Source organism: Hirundo rustica, chromosome 3, assembly GCF_015227805.2.
Source record: "Hirundo rustica isolate bHirRus1 chromosome 3, bHirRus1.pri.v3, whole genome shotgun sequence".
Classification (NCBI taxonomy): Eukaryota; Metazoa; Chordata; class Aves; order Passeriformes; family Hirundinidae; genus Hirundo; species Hirundo rustica.
In genome coordinates, this window is record NC_053452.1 from 36566559 (window position 1) to 36580241 (window position 13683).

Sequence of the window (13683 nt, forward strand, 5' to 3'; positions counted from 1 at the left end):
ACAGTGTTGATAATCAAGTGTGTATCTGCACAGGACCTTTCGCAGCAGCTGCCTCCTCATTTCCAAAGGGACAATTTATGGTCTGGGTTTCAGCTCATGAAGCTGTAGATGGTGAAGAGCATGTGCAGCAGGAAGCCTGCTTCTCCAGCTCTGGCAGCCACAGGCAGTGGGCAGCAGCAGCCTCACTGGCAAAGCTTTCTTGTGGAGTGCTGCTGGTTCTGATGGATCCAAACCAGAACCTATACTGACTCCTCATGTCATTCTGCAGTATATCTTTCTTTTGGACAATGATGGAGTTATTATTTGATTCAGATAGTAATCCTGATTTTTGAAACTCATTAACCTCCCAAGTTATCCCTGGATATAAAGACACTCCAAAAACCACTAAGACTGTCATACAGTAAAATGCAAAATCTCAGAACAAAATAGATCTTACGTCACATTGTATGAATTTAGTGTTCTACTTTTCTTGTGGGCCCAGCAGTGTTTATTTTAACCCTGAACAGAAACACTGTGTGATACAGGCAATCTACCTATTTTAAAGCAAAGACAATGCAATTTCTTTTCAGTCATGTCTACAATTTTGCAGGTAGCAGTGTGATTGGCGTGTTTTATAGGGACTGTCTAATGATGGAGAAGTGCTAGTTACCTTCCTTACAAAGTTTCTTACACCTGAGGCGCCAGAAGGAATGTGTTAAAGTGGTTTGTCCTGGTGAAATGAACTGGTGAAATGAAATGTCTTGTGTTGCCCTGAGTGTCCTCTAGCAACAGTCTTGTTCCCTTGCTAACATTCTTTTCACCAGGACCTACCTCAGGAATACTGGCTGTTTTGTTTGAATGTCTTGATCAGCAATGGCTGTCTGGATTAGCTATTCAGTCCTAACAGTAATTCATAAAGAAACTCTATGAACCAGGAGATCTAGTTACTGAATTTTTTTGCTGCATTTTTTCCTCCTTTTTTTCCTTTATCGTGTCCAGAACTTGGATACCAGTGTCATCATTCTAGAGCACATTACACAGGATTGTGTCCACACAGTTCTGGAATGTCTCCAGTCAGGGAGACTCCACAACCTCTCCATGCAATCTCTTCCAGTGCTCAATCACACACAGTAAAGAAGTTCTTCCTCATGTTCAGGTGGAACTCCCTGTGCATCACTTTCTGCCCGTTGCCTCCTGTGCCATTGCTCAGCACCACTGAGCAGAGCCTGGCTCCATCCCCTTGGCACCTCCCTGCAGATCCTCACAGACACGGATGAGCTCCCCTCCCAGTGCCTCAGTCATCTTTGTCACCTCCACTGGAGCCACTCCAGGAGCTCCATGTCTCTCTTGTCCCGAGGAGCCCAGAACTGGACTCAGACTCTGGATGTGCCTCACCAGGGCTGGGCAGAGGGGCAGGATCACCTCCCCTGAGCTGCTGGCTCATGGATGGCTTCCTGTCCACCAGGACCCCCAGGTCCTTCTCCACTGAGTTGCTTTCCAGCAGATTGTTCCCTAGCCTGTACTGGTGCCTGGGGTTCTTCCTCCCCAGGTGCAGGACCCTGCATCTCCCTTTGCAGAACGTTCCTCCCTGCCCATCTCTCCAGCCTGTTGAGATCCTTCTGCAGGGCTGCACAGCGCTGGGGTATCGGCCGCTCCTCCCAGCTTTGTGTCATCAGTGAACTGGCTGAAGAGGCATCTGTTCCTTCATCCAGGTCATTGATGAACAAGTTAAACAATACTGGACCTGCTACTGTCATTCCACAAGTTGTCACGTGTTCCCAGATGCCTGGGTCTCAAAGCCATGTTACAGGAAAATTTCTCCCACCAAAGACTAGAACTGGTGACAAGATGTGAGAAACAGAATTTCAGAAAGTAACAACCAACTGGTCATTCACTTGTTCATTTGTGCCACACTCGTCCCTAAACACACCCCTTAGGCTCGGTGTTAGGAATGGTGCTATATGTTCTGAGTTTGGATACAATCTTAGCAGAGGCCTCACCTTATTTGAGCTGTCTGATGGCTTGTCCAGTTGAAAACACCAGCACAAACAGGGATATCCTTTTATTTATGTCCATTCTGGAACTAGCAGTCTGAAATGGTTAGGATTAGAACTGGGCTAGAGTTAACATCCTTTTTGGAGTTAGAGCACTGAATGCTGCAGTACCTCTCAAAGTAAAAAGGTGACATGAGCCCATTCCCACCTGGTCCCTATTTTCTGCTTCAGAGAGTAATTTCTAGTAGAATCGCTGTAATGGCTAATGGCTTTCTAAGATCTGAATATTGCAGGTTACAGACGACTGGCTTCTGTGGCATTTCAGAATATTGCTGTTTAGTTCTTTCTAAAACACCCTATAAGGGCTATTTTCTCTCAGGCAAGTGTCAGTCTGAAATGCATGTGCTTGCCGCAGGATGGCAGCAATCCGTCACCACTGAAGCACGCTCAGTTCCAGTGTTGCATCTCAAGACGAAGCCCGAAGATAAGCTATTCAAACGCAATCGCTTTGCGAAGGTGGTATGACAAGCACAGGAAAGGCTTTGCGTACACTTACTCATTATTAATTTAAGCCATGGTTTACAACGTTTGTTAAAAAGTGATCATTTGCTTAGCTACAAAAGCTGGCCCTAGGGATGAGCTCTGGATACTTTCTCATATAGCAGTTGGTAGGTGAGTTCATTCTGTGGAGGGTTAAATACTGAGGGTAAGGTAAGTAATCTCTTTTTAATGCTCCCCAGTGAGCACATATTTCCTACCAATATCTGAGGGGTTTTCACCTTTAGGCCTGTGTTTTCTTTTCCTAAGGCCATCTGAACTATGCATCACTACAGTGTGATGCCCGTCTGCAATATACCTTCTGTTTCCCTGGAATTCAAGACCTTTTTGAAGACATTCAGTGCCTGGAGCCAGTAATTACAATTTTCATGTCTATGTGAAATTATAGCGAGTTTTCTGTCATCTCTTCTGAAACAATAAATTAGTTTTTATATCCATGGGTCTGACTGTGCTTGTAGTGGTCCCTGGTTGGTTCTGTGGTCAGTGACTTGTCCCATCACTGACTTATAAAGCAAGACTCTGTGAAAGCTTAGGGGGCTTTGTAGCCATTACCATGTAAAGGATCTTGTGAAATTAAATTATTCTTCTAAGACCTTACTTTGTGAAAGCTGAGCCTTTCTGTTAGAGAACACAGTTTTAAACATCAAAAAGTGCAGGGGCAAAATAGGATTTGTAGCCAGCAAGCTCTCTGCCCTGCAGACAGTAAATCAAGCTGCATCCAGCCAGGGATACGCATCTCCCTGTCCAGCGCTGCGAGTGTGCAGTGGAGTGCAGGGCCAGTCTCTCTCACCCCTAAACCCAGTAATGACTGCAGACATGAGCTGTGCTAATCTGCTGGTGCTTCTGCAGAGGTGTCTCAGCTGCCCGCAGAACCAGAGCTAGCCTATGCCTGAGGGAGCACTAGAGACTAGAATCTCCTCCAGCAGGGCATAAAGCCAGGGATGACCCAGTTTGCGTGGTGGCTGATGTGAAAGGGGGTGTGAGGAAGGCAATTGACAGAGAAGCCCTGGACTTCAGGGGGGCAGACTTGGGCTCCTTCAGACAGCTCAAGATGGGGTGTTTATCTTCACCATGACAGAGGTAGCAAAGTAAAAGTGTAAGCTGAAGGCAAAACTTAGCTTCCCAATGAGCAACAAAAGCATGCTATAAATGTCAACTGTCTTTCTAATATTCTCATATGGCTCAGTATGGAGAGGCCAGTACCAGGGAAGGCATGGGACTTTCTCAAAGCTGTTAGTAGCACTCTGACAGGTAGACTTTCCTGGCTGCTTCTGCTAGTCTGCATAGCAATGCATCAATTGCTGTGCCAGAGCAATCTGAAAAATATACGCTGATATTTGTCAATTCTTTCCTTGCACAGACGATGGAAAGTGTCCCGAGAGTCTTTGCCCACTTGTTTGATGCCATGTCCCTTTGGGGTCTGCAAAGTAATTTTCAGGTATTTGAAGGAATATATCCTGAGACAGTATAATAGTGGGATGACACATTTTTATATCACCATAGTCAATAACCTGAGGCTGTGTTTGGAGTAGTACTGAGAGAAGAAAGACTTGAGCTCCTCTTTACTGCAGAACCCTTTTTCCCCATGGTGTAGGAGACATACTCCATCCAGTGCTGGCTGTAATGGGGGTAGATGGGGGCACATCCAAATCTAAAGTGACAGAAATCATACTCTTTGGTGATGGGTGTGAAGGTACTTAGAGTCAGAAAACAAAACAACATGTGGGAAGTCCTGAGGGAGGTAGGAAAGGCACAGCTGAGATTTATCATCATTGAGAGTGTCAGGCCAGAGGCGGGGTCAAGGATCTATTTAGCAAAGCATACCTCCTCATTCCTGAGATTCCAGCAAGTGTACATAGGGAGAGGGAACAATGGAGCTATTGGCAATATCTGTATGATCTCATGTGGCATAGAGTTTTAGGTTACAGATTTAAAGGATAATTGTCAATTAGGTGTGTTCTGTCAGAGCTCTCCACTTGCTGTTCCTGCAGTGGCAGTGCAGGCTCCTGAACTCATCACAAGGATGGCATCAAGAGGCATTTAATGGGAGATTTCCGTCTGCTGTTCACACAGGTCAGAAGGTTTGTGTTCTTGACTAGCAGCTGATTGCAGTATTTGTATATTCATCCATTCTCAGTCTCCTGTTGCCATCAGTTTTCATTCCCAGAAATCCCAAACAGGGTAGAAAATATACCATTTCTGCAGAGAACCATCTCTGCTGCCGGGCTGTGAATTACTTCCCTGGATGTTTTGCTGTGGAGAAAGAAGGAACCTCATAGGGAATGGAGACGCAACCTTCTGTCTAAGACCAGTTGCTATTGTTTTTTGGGTTTGCCTCTGTCACTTGAAATTACACAGGTATCTTTCAGTCTGACTTCTTGCTCCAAGTGAAAGTGAACATTCAGTAGTAGTGCTGCTACAATACGGATAACTCCATCAACTCTTCTTTCCAGTTAAGGTGTCAGAGAATCAGTTCTTGTAGCCTTTTAAAGGGAACTTCCAGTAGCCTTGAGCTTTACAATTCTCCTTCTCAAGAAATACCATGTTATTGAAAGCATTATGAAAAAGCAAATATCTCTGACCTAGTATCGGAAAAGGACCTTTAAACTCCCATCTGGTGTGAGCAAGGCTCAGATCACTTGCCTGAGTTGTGGCCAAGCCCTGAGAATGACAGGGATTTTTGGGTTTACCTGGGAAAATAAAATATTCTCTGTGAAAAACTTTGGCACCCTAATGGTGCAAAATACCATTCAAATTTTATCCTTTATTTTTCCAGTTTGCATTGGTAAAGTGACCTGAAAGTGTTTAAAAAGTTCACTTCTTGTGTATCTGTGAACAGTGATGGTCTCTGTTTTCCCTCAGCAGATACAGACTTGGCTGACCTGCTCAAAGGATTATGAGCAAAAACGGGCAATGTGATGAAATGCCCAACTCCTTGGCCATGTCAAGCTGCAGTTTGGATGTAACTCCTCACCTCTTCTGACCTTGCTTGGTAGCATGTGCTCTTGCCCAAGTAAGCAGCCCATTTATTTATACACCAGGCAAACAGCCCTGTAAAGCTGATACTGCTTCTTTTGAAGTGTTGAAGAACTTTGCCATTTATTTACAAGATCAAAGAGACTGTGATTTTTAGGCAAGCCAAAATGAAATCCCTGCTGGAGTTATCTGTTCCTGTTTCTTCTCTCAGTCATCTGCTTGCTTCCTTTCACTAGATTCATCTCAGAGCAGAGTCCTTGCAAAGAGCATTGATGTTTTAAAACTTTCCAGTGAAAGAAGAGACAGTGTTTTCTCTTCTGTAGGTCTTATGTTGTTCTGAATCTATTCTTCTTGTAGAAATGCTGCACTCATTCACATGGAAAAACTCTTTGTAGCTCCATATGGTTTTTCAGTGAAAGTTACTGGTACCCATTACTGTTTTTTGTCATCCTTTTAATTTGAAGTTGCAGCGTCAATACCATTTTGTTATAGAGATCAACTTAGAAATGTGAAATGCTTGGAAGCTTAAAAAAAAAAAAAAAAAAAAAAAATTGTCTTTACGTATGTCTTGTATCAGTGTTTCCCATGAGGAAGACTGGTATCTATAGCCTTTGTTCCACCATGGTATCCTGAAGACTGCTGAGTTGATGGTATCTCTGTCTTCTGTAAGACTGTTGATCCCAGCCTTGCGGTGAAGACACAGACAAATAACCACTATTGCCAGTTTTTAATGTCTTTGCAAGAGAAGAGGCTAGGAAAGTTTATTAGGAATTCCCACTTGGCATTATTACAGGCTGAGAAAGCTTTACCTGAAACCTCTTATAATCCTTACATCTGAAACGACTTCTCTGTTGCAGGTGTTGGGACTGGCACATTGCTTCAAATTTGCAGGGAGGAGCAGGCTGGTAAAGTGATGGCACCCCTCCTTTTTTTCTTTAGGAAATGCTGCCGGAAAGCAGTCAGCTTCAAATAAACCCAGTGAATTGAAAGAATACATTCTGATTTTGTACAGGTCCTGGGCTTTGGATGGAAAAGAAAATAAATGAGCTCCATTAAATCCTTGTAGAAGGGACTGTAAAGGGAATCAGCTTTTCCCTACCCAAAAGCCCAGGAAGAGAGAGTGGGGTGGGCAGTGGTGATGAGGGGAGAGATGGCTGAAGTGCTGCAACAGACACAGGCATCTGCCTGTGCTCTTGCCATCCCACCACCCCAATTCTTTGGCAAACGTGTGTGACTGCATGCAGGCTTTATCCACCTTCAAGGTGAAACCTGGGGCTCTTGCACTGGGAGTTCAAGAGGCATGAGCTGTTCCTCACAGTGCTGTGGCTGAAGCACAGCTGGTGCTGGTGGTGGAGCTCAGCTGTTAGAAAGTCAGTGGAGCAGCAGTGCTGCCTTTCCTGCTCTGTCTCTGAGGTACCCTGTCTTGGAATCACCAACTGTATTTATGGTGTTTCCAAATTATTCTTAAGGAAGCCAAAGCCCTGAAATTTGACAGAGCTTTCCAGCACTATGAAATATGCAACGTTTGTGACATTTTTCACTTTCTTTCACTGGTATTGTTGCAAATGAGCATGAGTCTTGTCTTTAGTAAATAAAAGCTTAATGGAATCAAAGTTTCTTCTAAAAACCCACTGCTTGTATGGATGTGCAGCTCCTTCCTCTGTAATAGAGTGAGTATGTACAATTTTGTTATAAAATATTTTCTATACAAATGCCAAATTAAATTCTGAGCCAGAATGAAGTCCCTTCACCCAACACTTGTATTCTGTGGCATAATGATGTTTCTGTTAAAACTGCTCATGTCAGGAAATAATGTCTGCGATAAAACTTGTGGGATTTACCATATGCCCCAGATACCCGAGATTTATGCAGAATTCCTTTGGCAGTCACACAAAAGAGCCAGTAGGTACATAGTGGCAATCCAAACCTCAGTTTGCTTTTCTAGAAATGGTACTCCTGACTTCTTCCCCAAGTTTGGAAGGAAAACCGAAGTGGTTTGTCCAAGAATAATGGTCCCACTAACTTTCCAGAGTGTGGATGTTAGAGTCCTATATCCTGTTCAACAAGAAAAAAAGGGACCTTTACCACTGTGTAAGTATAAATACAATGTTTGGGTCTTTTTCATATACGTATGGGAAAGTATTAGCCCGAAGTAAACTAAATCATATAAAGGGAAGGAAACTTCTGTTTTCCTCTTCCTTGGGAGTTCAGACATAAAGACTTGTGAGTACTGATATTTCAAGGTATGAATCAAAGCCCAGTTTAAGAGAATAAATAAAAGGGTAATATTTGATGTTAAGCAACAATGAGGAAGTAAGGAAAAATGTCTTGATGTCCATAAAACTTTATAGTCTTGAATTGATTGAGTACTGTTATATAGCTTGCAAATGATTCTCTAAACACTTGTACCGTTTTCACGTGACCTAATATGTTAGATGCTTTCCAAACTCTAATCTTGTTTGTGTGAATGACATTCTCAGTATTCTGGAAATGTCCATTACCTCTGTGAGTGTGTTAGATGTGCAGGAGCATGAACTAGGTATCAGAAGAAAAACACCTTTCCTTTTCAGGATTCTGGGAGGATGTGTTCTTTCTGATTTTCAACAGAAAGTTACAGGAAATCCATAAAGGGTAAGAGTCCATAAAGAGAAGAAACCAGCATGTCTAGGACTCCTCTGATGCAGCAGTTTCCTAGACTACTCATTGTTATGAACCAGTTCTACTACCTGCTCCCACACCTACTGGAATGCTAATATTAAACATTTCATAGGAGTCTACAGGATGTAGCTTGTAATAGCAACTGACACCTGGAAACCTTGACATGGATTCAGCTGACAGAAGCATAACACCAGGTTAAGATTATTTATGTTTTCAGTGATTTCCTTCTCCTGTTGTGTATTCTCTTAATCCAGGATTAAATTCTAATTGTGGTGTAAGTCCTTGGAAAGCTCATCACTTTGAGTGGAAGTTCTAGGAAGACAACATAGGTTTGAATGGGAAGTTTCAGGATGTGAACCTTACTACCCTGTAAATTCTGGATGCTTTGTGCAAGACAAACACAAATAACAGTGATGAAGACAGAAATCTCGCAGGCTCTGTTCTCGGACATGATGGGAAATGCAATGCTAGCACAGTGCCCTAGGTTTTGCTCTATTTGATGCGGCCTGCATGCAATCCCATATGACCATGTTAAGATAAAAGACTGTGTTATTTTGCTAGTTTGGATGTTAGAGCTGAGCATTTTCAGTGTCATCAAAAGTGATTTAAAAGCATCATCCAAAAGGAAACCCACACTTTTTCGAAGTGGTCAGAATCAACCTGTGCATAATTTGGTACAGCGCAAGAACAGATGGAGTTAAGCGGGAGGCTTGCTTTTTTCTATAATTTTACGTGATGAAAAAAACTTTAGTGAAGCCAATGCAGCTCTGTCCAGCCACTGCCTGATCTGTGTAACTGGTGGCCCACAAATGCAGTTATTACTATTGCTGGTGATGTACCAAAGGCTGTGTGCTGGCACTGCAGTATTAAGGCATGTCAGGCTTGCTTTGCCTTAGCCTGCCTGGAACTTCGTTCTAGCTGCCTTAGCTGTGACAGCAGTTTATTTTAGTTATCAGGTTACTATTTCCTGATTTGATCATGGGATATAATCAAAATTTTTGTATAGACAAGAATAGTGAGTAAATATTTTGTGTAAAGAGAAATATTTATTCAATCATCTTAATGTAAAAGAAAAAAACGCGTGAACTGGTGACTGGGGGCTGCCTGGGGCAACTCAAGGTGCAGGGGAGAGGAGTGCAGATGTGAAGAGAATAAGAGAAGAGGGCATGGGAATGTCAGTTAAGAGCTACGGACAGCTCAGCAACACACAATTAAATGTAAACCTTGGACAAAGGCAAAATTGATTTATAAGTAGCAGAGGAAACAGAAAAGAGGTATACAACACATGCAAGATATTTTTTTTATACAGGTCATTCAGACATAATGTGGAGTTGCAGGTCAAATGAAAAGAATAAGCTGCAAAGTAAGAAAGAAAATGTACCAAAAGAAGCCCCAAACAGACTTTAGAAAGAGAAGGAAGAAATCAGCAATTTCAACATGCTTTTTGGGCACCACCATCATGTTCCTTCCAGAATATAAATGGAAAAATTATGCCCTCTGTAACCATTTCCTCCCTTGACTGAAGCCAACTGCTTGAAGACTCTAGAGAAAGAGTGGAAAGGTAAGTATAACACCAGGCAGAATGGTAGGAAGTATGCATTGTATTGAATAGTTATTGAGATTTTTTTCCATGTTAGTGTTCTTTATTTATTTTCTTTTGTCATAAATGAAATACATTTGAAAGGCTTTATGCTTCCCTTTTTCTTCCCCTGTCTTATTTCATAATTTGCTGAATTTGCAGTAGGTTGCTTGGTCCCTAGAATGCAACTTTAAGATTCTCCTGACATTAAAGTCCTGCTGATACATGAAATGCTGGAGGTTTTGTTCTGCCTTTTCTGCAGAGTGATTTCTTCATGTGAGTCAAAGTCACAGATCATTCAGTGCACCTGCCCCTGTTAGTGTGCTCTAGAGCTTGGTACAATACATTCTGCCTTTTTGAACCAACACCTAAGAAATTAGGGATCACTTTTCATGTTTTAAAACATGCAACATTTTGAAGTTGGAGGCATATGATGCAAGCCCAGAATTGGGGAAAATTGATGCTCTCACTGGGCTCTCCTCTGGACTGGAGGAGTGAAGCACTGCTGCAACACAGAGAGTAAAAGCACCCCAGTGACAGAACACCAGCCAAACACTCTTTTGAAGTGGGTTTGTTTAAACCTGCTACTGTAATGAGCTCACTAAGGATGACTGGAAGGCTTTTAAAGCCAAAAAATTTTACTGTAGCAGGAGCTACAGTAACATTCCTTTAATTTAAAAAAAAAAAAAAAAAAAAAAAAAAAAAAAAAAAAAAAAAAAATCAGTACAACATATGAAGGCAGGTTAGAAATAAAAGAGCTCAAATCTTGTATTCCTTTGTGCCACAGAGAGGCTCTGCCTTTTAGCCACTCTAACAGTGGTTGCCAAGAGTGGCTCCAACTCTTATTAAGATTTTCTCTATCACCTCAGAAGCAGGGCTTCCCACACTTCACTTGAGATCTCTCACAAACTGATTCAGCCGCCCAAAAGGTTTTAATTTCCTTTGCCATCACCTAACCTGCTCAGTGCAAGTTCAGGTCAGAGCAGGGAGTTTAAATAATACAAGGCTTCAGCCATCTAATCTGCACAAAGGATTTTCCATTCTCTTCAATCATCTTTCAACATGAAAGTAGAATGTATCTAAAGCAACCAGGTCTTAATATTAGCCTGTCTTAATATTTGCATCAATCTAAACAATGTTCCTTGACAAATGGTTCATTTCAAATTGCATAGTGGGGTAATAAGCCCTGACCAAGCATTTTTTTCAGATGGGTAGTTTTCTGTATCGGTCACAAGATATAGAACACAACCCCTCAGAGAAAACTCAGCATTCAGGATTGATGAGAACAAGAATAATGCATGAAACTGAATAGGATAAAGTCCACAGAAATAAAGGAAGAAGTATGGATTTTAAAATATATTAATCATATATTATGTAACCATTTTCTTAACTAAGCTTGGCAAAGAACCCAACACAGGGGAAGAAATGTGGTTTAGACATTTAACTAGAGAATACATAGAGTGCAACTGTTTTCATGCTAAAATGTCACAGCAAGGGTTAATGTCCAGGATTAAACAGACATGTTTTGAAATATAGGTGGTCAAGCATGTTCCACATTATGATCACTCTTCAGTTTAAATATTTCAAATGTGGTTTTTGTTCCACAAAATTGAACTTCAGCAACAAAAAGCAGATTCAGATCTGGTTCTTACAGGTAAACAACTCCAAATGGCATGCAGCAAGCACAGTCACTCCCATTTCTCCATCAATATATTTTAAACATTACTTACCTGATCTTGGGGCTTTTTTCAACTTCATCCAACATGTGTTAGAAAAGGATTTGTGCAAATACTTTCAAGAAGTGTATTTCATTGGAACCAGGGAAAAAATACGTGATCTGAATTTGGAAAGATCTTCTGTCACTTATATAAAATACATTTTCTGGCTACCTCAATGAAGTCTATAGGCATAAGTCATTATTGTGTGACTGTTCATTGCAAGACTAAGTGATATCTTGTTGCATAGTGACAGTTTTTTTCATTTTGTAGTGAATATTCTAATTAAAAATGTGAAGTAAAAATGAAAATAATTTATCAAAAGTAATCTATGTAGGCATGTTCCAACTAATGTACCATTGGATTTGCCTTGAAATCCCGCAATTATATTTCTGTAAAATCTCAGAAAATTTTATGCCTTACAGAGACAAAACTGTGTTTTCGTTTCACACAACCAATTTTCTATCCTGCTTGTGGTTTCTTTTAACCCATCCCTTCTGAATAGTTTTCATTTTGTCTTCTCCTTCTGTGGTCCTTTGCTTTAACCCATGGTTATGGTCCTTTAACAGGTATTGTGAAAAAATAGTGCAGTGAGAACTTACACCAGCTTTCTGACACGATCACTCCTTTGGCAACTGCCCAAATCTCTGTGCTCCTCAGGGAAAACAGGTGCTTGTTAGGAACATCCATCATATGTTTTCTGTCACACACGCAGATTTTCATTTTTAGGATTTTTCTGGTTTTCCGTATTGGAAACAGTACACTGGATTCCAATGTAGCCAGACTATGTCAGGCCAGTTAGAGCTGCTGTGATACTTGCCTTTTTGTACTGGTATATATGTCACTTTGAAAGCACTTAGAGAGGCAGATAGGGAGGATTCGAAGGCTGTTGTACGTTTTAGCAGTACAAATAGAAGATACTGTCACTGAGACACGCAAAGCAGTCACACGGAGAGAGAGGTTTCGCAGGGCAGAGGTGCCTCCGTTCCGACCCAAGGCTGAGTTCAGGCAGAGAGAGAGCCTCTTTGTTTATTTCTTACTTTTTATACATTTGTGGGTCTGGCCAAAGATTGGCTTTTTGGGGTTTCCACCCTTCGGTATCAGTGGCCAGACCAGTTGTCAGTTACCATTGTTTTCAGGTTAGAAATATGCAAGCAAAGGACAGAGAATGAAAAACAAAGGATTTGTTTATGTTACATATGTGGGAAAAAGGTAGAAAACTGCTCTTAATATTGTGCAGTAACTAAAGATCTGACTTCATTTTATGAAAATTCAAAAGGGTATAAAAAAACTCAGAAAAACCAGGGTAGCAAGGTACTGCTGCCTTATATCTGCTCTAAATTGGCTTTGCCTGCTGCCGCGGAGACCACTGTTTGGTCTGGCATGTTCATAAAATGGGCTGCATTGCCCTGTTATGTCCTAATCCGGTCATTTCACCTCTTTCCCTACTCAGGTGTCGCGCGGTATCAGAGGTTTCAGGGCTTTCCTCGCTCCGTTACCTCAGGCGCAGCCCCGAGCGGCGCTGCCAGGGCGGCGCTGGGCGCGTCGGGTCAGGCGGGGCTCCCTCGAATCCCGTGCACTTCAACAAAACAAGATCTCTTTTTTCAAAAGTGTGGGATAAATCCCACATCATACTTGGAGCCTACTTCAAGACTGGAGGGTGCATAGCAGTCTAAAAATATGACCCAAAGTACTTACATTTTTTTTTTTCAACCTGTACTGGAAATTACCTTACCTTCTTTTTAAATTAACAACTGTCCTGCTGGTAAAGTAAGTTAATAGATTATTTTTTTCTGCTGTGTTAAAGTAATATTGTCAGGTGGTGACACCTCCCTGTTTTGTTTTCTTTTTTTCACTGCACCATTTTTTAATTTGTGTGAGATTTTTCCTGAATTTCATTTGAACTAAAATTCCACTCATCTTCAGTGAAGAAAAAAAGATGAAAGTACAGCTGGGTAAGCAATGTATCAGTATGGCGTGAGCGCGCCTGTGAGCCTGTAGCTTAAGTGGTGTCACCTTATTTTAAAGGAAATCATCTCTCTTGTCAGATACACACTCTTCATTAGAGATTTTTGCACATAGCAGTAATGAGGATACAAGGAAATCTGTTGTCTTTTGCTGGCCACAGGTTCACAAGCCGTATTAATAGATAGGATTAGTGAAGAAGAATAGGTCAGAAGGCTGTAAAGCTCCTGTCTCTCGAGATTTCCTTCTTTAGATCATT